Below are 5520 nucleotides of genomic sequence, written 5' to 3' on the forward strand. Positions count from 1 at the left end.
AAAAAGGTCGCTACTTGGGAAGACGCCGCAATCGAGTTCTCGAAACAATACGCGGATAATGCCGAGATCCAAGTCAACATGCGTACTCTAGAGGTTCTTACCCAAAATGACAAAGAAGGATTCACCGACTTCCTAAGTAGGTGGAGGAAGACTAGTACTCAACTAGTTGAACGCCCGGATGAGGCTACTCTCGTGGAAAAGTTCGTGGATAATCTCAAGCCCATATATGCCAACCATTTGAGATATCAAAACATCAAGACTTTCAAGGACTTAACCGTACTAGGGACACGAATTGAAGATGACATCCGTAAAGGACTCTTGTCCAAAACGGTAGGTCGAGGATATCAAGGGTCCACAAGTCGTTCATACGGCTCTACTAGCAAGACCGACGAAGTTAACCTTCTCGAGCCATCCAAGAAAACTAGCCCACCAAGGAAGTTCACAAACCTTGGGGATACATACTCCAACGCTCTAAAAAGGCTAATGAAGCAAGGTAAACTCCAACCCATTGGACCTACTCCCGAACCCGAAAAGAAGTCCAAATTCTGGGATGAAAATTCCTACTGTGAATACCATAGGGGCAAAGGGCACGACACAGAAAAATGCTACAAGTTGAAACACGTGCTTCAAGATATGATTGAAGATGGTCGACTTCCAATTCCACCAGGAGGTAAGCCCAACAACACTCAGAATCCTCTTGGAGTTCTAGTGATTACAAGTGACGAATCTACCTTAGATTGCTCACGCCTCATTTCTCCCACCGAAAATGAAATTCATGCAAGAAAGGCTCTACTCTACCATCTCCCCTACCATTTCCGACTTCATCGCATGGGCAAGGAGTGTAGATAGACAAGTGTGGGAACTAGAAAACATGGTAACGGCCTTGAGCCATCCCAATGCAATGCCTAAAGAACGCGTACCATTGATCTTCTCTCAAAATGCCACTATGCAAGAAGTAGTCGCCGTGGTTGATAAACTTGTCGATCAAATCATACAACTAGAAAGTGATATCATGAGAATGAAGGAACTAGCTGCAATCAATGGGGTTTGGGCCGATGATGATGAAGACGAATACCTCATTGAAAACTCCTTAGTCAAGGAAATAGTCCAAAATGGTGAAGACCAAGATGTGGATCACCTAACTCGTTCGGGTCGCCCATATCAAAGCACTACTCAAAACGGTCCAACCAACGTCATCACACCAAATGACAACGAAGATGACCCCACTGATCATTTGCTCAAGCAATTACAGAAAACCAAGGCTGATCTTTCAGTCTGGCAACTAGTAGCAAGCTCATTTCCGCATCGCTAAGCTTTACTGCAAGCTTTGGCCAAATTGAATGTAGCGCATAACTCCACTCCCGAAGACGTAGCCAACTTGGTCTTCCAAGAATCACCGAAGCTAAGTAATCCTATTACTTTCTCAGATGAAGACTTGCCACCTTTTGGCGCTAGTCACAACCTTGCTCTATACATCACTGTCATTTATCTAAAAAAGAATGTGCCAATGACTTTGGTAGATGATGGCTCCGCGGTCAACGTCATACCCCTCAAAACGGCATACAAGCTAGGCATGAAAGAGTCGGATTGGACTCCCACCAATCAAGGTGTACGTGCATATGACGGTACACGATGAAAAGTGGTTGGACTTGCTAGCCTAACCATAGCCACGGGACCAATCGAACGAAAAGTTAACTTCCAAATAGTGGACATCGAAGCTTCATTGAACATACTTCTGGGAAGGCCTTGTATACACGCTTCCAAAGCGGTAACATCCACCCTTCATCAAAAGATCAAGATCCCACTAAATGGCAAAGTTGTGACGATCACTTCGTCACCCATCAAGGCAATAATCGAGAAGCAATCAAACAATCAAGTCCTTGCGGATCCCATATACGAACTTGGGGGCTTCCAAAGTGTGAATGTCATAGAAAGTGAGTTGGCACCCTTATACTATAATCCCTACTCCAACTTGGTGGTTAACCACATACTCAAATCCCAGGGATACTTCCCTGGAATGCCTTTAAACCCAATTCGGAAGAACACCTTCGCACCATACAAGAAAGGCAACTCGACGAGGATACCACTTGGACTAGGGTACAAACCCACAACAGAAGAAGTTCTCGAAATGCTCGCTCAAGTCCAAAATCGCAAGCACGTGGGAGTCCAAATGAGACCATATCTCCCCACTCTAAATGGATACTTCGTTCAAGAAGGAAGTTTAGAACCCTTTCATGGATTTCCCGAACCTTGGCATTATCTTGAGAGGAAGTTAGCGGGATTAGGTGTTCGATCAAAAGAGCTTCCTAATACGTACCCTCACCCCTTACTCCAGATCTCCGTGAGCACCCGTGTTCATTGGCATCCACGAGAGTCATTCTAGACATAGAATGCTAAGGGTAACGATTTCTTAGTGTTCATGTCACTACTTTGTGTCTTGACATGACACGAGGTATTCGAACGGTTCCAATTTCCCATAAAAATTGGTGGCGACTCCTTACAAAATGCAAACGCTTGTCCCCGTTTCTCACCAAGCGCCCCCGTGGGCGGCCCGCTGTCCACACCTGCCCAAACACTGTAACAATGCCTCGACACATGTCTTAAATATGGTAACATCCGCGTCACTGCAACGACCGTAACAACCCGAAACTATCACTAAAGCGATCCCTGTCAACAAATTAACCCATGGTGCATAGGGCGTACATTAACTCGAGTTATAATACACATACGGTCTCGCCAAAACCCCATCAAAATCGCTCAAAACAGAACATGTACTGCTCGTTTTTGCCACTAATGGCCACCCGAGAACCACCCACAAATGACTCTAAAAACCCATCCCAAACACCCCCTAACATACCCGAGTGAAACATTAAAGACTCATACAAACCCGAGTTCAAAACCCGAATTAAAACTAAGCTATCACATGTATATTAAACTAAACAGGGGTTTTCTTTTACTATAGGAATTTCTATTAAACAATTATCAATTATCAATATCCTTAATTTCATTCTACGATATCCATTAATACCAATATCAAAATCGGAATCGAAAACTAGCGATAGTATTACCTTGACGGGTTGACGTGATTTGCGAGAAGAAGGAGTGGTGTTGCGTGGACAAGAGAAGCAACACGGTGCCTAGGGTACTTGACTATGTCGGTCAATAAGCAAGGCAATGAGGGCTGTAGAATTCGAGTGAAAACGGAAGTAGTCTAGGATACGCCTTATATATGGATATAACAAGGGGAATCGTAAAATATGCCAGGTTTTTTTATTTTTTATTTTTTTCTTACACAATGGACAATACGGTTAATAGTAGTAGTTGACTAGCTTTCGTAATTAATTATTATTATTATTATTAGTTGACTATCTCACTTAATTGTTATTATTAGCGCCCTTGCTTTTCAATTAAATGCTACGCCAAGTATATAAAACCACTTATTATATTGTATGACTTCACTAGAATAATTATTTACCAATTATTTACCAAGTACCGAAAGTACGGGTATTACATTAGCTCCGTGAATGGTATATAAACCTCTAAGTTCTTCACAATCTCCATGAACTTTCCAAGTTGCTCATCAAGCTTGGGCTTGGCTTTGGCGACTTGGGAATGGAAGTCTAATCACAATAGGCTCGTTTTCAATTTCCTTGGCCTTCTCTTCATTTCCCTTCTTTTATGAGTCATTGGTAGTTGTCTCGACCACCTTAGGATTTCTCCTCAATGGTTCAATCACATCACTTTGCTCGACATTTTCCTCAACAATATTCTCTTCCATTGTCATCTTTGGTCCCTCATATCTTGTACCACTCCTCATGTGGATGGCATTGATGGTCTCATATCTTGTAGGAGGATTACCTTGAGTAGGTAATTGTCCTTTTTGTCTTTGGGAACTAGAAGAGGCCAATTGAGACAATTGAGTCTCCAATATTTTGGTTTGAGCAAGGATATTGTTGATGGTATTGTCTTTGGCTTGGCTATCCCTTTGCATTTGAGCAAATAAATCTTGTTGTCTCTTTTACATTTGGAGGACCGCTTTTTGAACATCAAAAGCTTGGTCATTGGGTTGATTGTAGTATGGTCTTTGAGTAGGATTTCTCATTAGAGGTGGTGTGTATGTGGGTTCAGGGTTTTGGACATTTTGGCTCTTGTATGAGAGGTTTGGATGGAATTTGGTATTGTCATTATAGTAGTTGGAATAAGGGGTGTTATTCTTGTATGCTTGGAAAGCATTTACTTGTTCATTTGTTCCCCTACATTCGTGTTGATCATGTCCCAAGGTTCCACAACTCTCACACACTCCATTTGGGATTGGAGATGTTGCCACCACAGCATTGACATGTTGTTTGGGTGATTGGGAAGCCTCATCAAGCTTGGTCATGGCCTTCTCAAACTTCAAAATTGTGGTGTCAATATGAGCACTTAGTTTAGCACCCAATTTTGTGATGAAGACCACCTCATGCTTCCCTCCCCTAGTGGCTTTTCTTGGCCTACTATATTGGGAATTATAAACCGCCATTTCTTCAATTTTAGCCCATGTTTTGTTGTCATCAACCTCGGTGAATCTCCCATTAGAGCCCATATTAAGCACATTTCGCGAGTCTTCATATAAGCCATTCCAAAACTGTTGGACGAGGAACCACTGGCTTAGTCCATGGTGAGGACAAGAGCGACATGTATCCTTGAATCTCTCCCAAGCCTCATATACAGACTCTTCATCTATTTGTTTGAACCCGGTGATTTGGGCTCTCAACATGTTAGTCTTCTCTGGAGGATAGAACATCTTGTAGAAAGCAAGTGCTAACTTCTTCCATGAATCAATTCCAAGGGTAGCCTTGTCTAGGCTCTTTAACCATTACTTTGCGGTTCCGATCAAGGAAAACGGAATTAACACCCATTAAATTTGGTCTTGGGTTACCCCGGTTTGAGAGATTGCATCACAATAGTCACAAAAAATCTCCATGTGTAGATGAGGATCTTCACTAGGCATCCCTCCAAATTGACTTCTCTCAACTAATTAAATGAATGCGTATTTGGCAATGAAATTACCAGTTAAGTGAGGTGGTGTTTGAGTACCATTTGGTAGTTTCTCCTCGGCTGGTACGGAATGAGATGAAAATTTAGGCATTGTGGGTTGATTTGTGGCTAGTTTTGAATTGGGTTCTCCTCTCTTTCTCTTGCAAAAGGGTTGGTAAACTCAACACTATCCGATTGGACAACACAAATGTCCACATGTTTTCCAATACCCAAACTTGTTGAAGGCCCTCTAACGGTTCTTCTAATGTTGGTCAAGGTTCTTTCAATTTCGGGATCAATAGGCAAAGGTCTACCTTGTGATCTCCTAGTCATGCAAAAAACAAACAACTTGAAAACAATTAAAATTACCTTTGAGGAGTTTGACTTCCCCAAGGCTAAGAAAGACACAACAAATGACAACAATTCAATTGAACACCGTCTTCTACAACGGCGCCATTTTTTATTCGGTTTAAAACTTTATCGTTTATGCTAGCCAATTGGGTC

The 5520-nt window shown here is 42.2% G+C and overlaps 1 non-coding gene across 1 annotated transcript; it reads left to right on the forward strand.

Annotated features, from left to right (window-relative positions):
- Nucleotides 1-4649: 4649 nt before the first annotated feature.
- LOC141603512 (small nucleolar RNA R71) lies at nucleotides 4650-4756 on the forward strand. The gene has a single exon (XR_012525383.1). It is a non-coding gene; the product is annotated as a small nucleolar RNA R71 (small nucleolar RNA).
- The last annotated feature ends 764 nt before the right edge of the window (nucleotides 4757-5520 follow it).

The sequence above is a fragment of the Silene latifolia genome, chromosome 9 (genome assembly GCF_048544455.1).
Source record: "Silene latifolia isolate original U9 population chromosome 9, ASM4854445v1, whole genome shotgun sequence".
NCBI classification, from domain to species: domain Eukaryota; kingdom Viridiplantae; phylum Streptophyta; class Magnoliopsida; order Caryophyllales; family Caryophyllaceae; genus Silene; species Silene latifolia.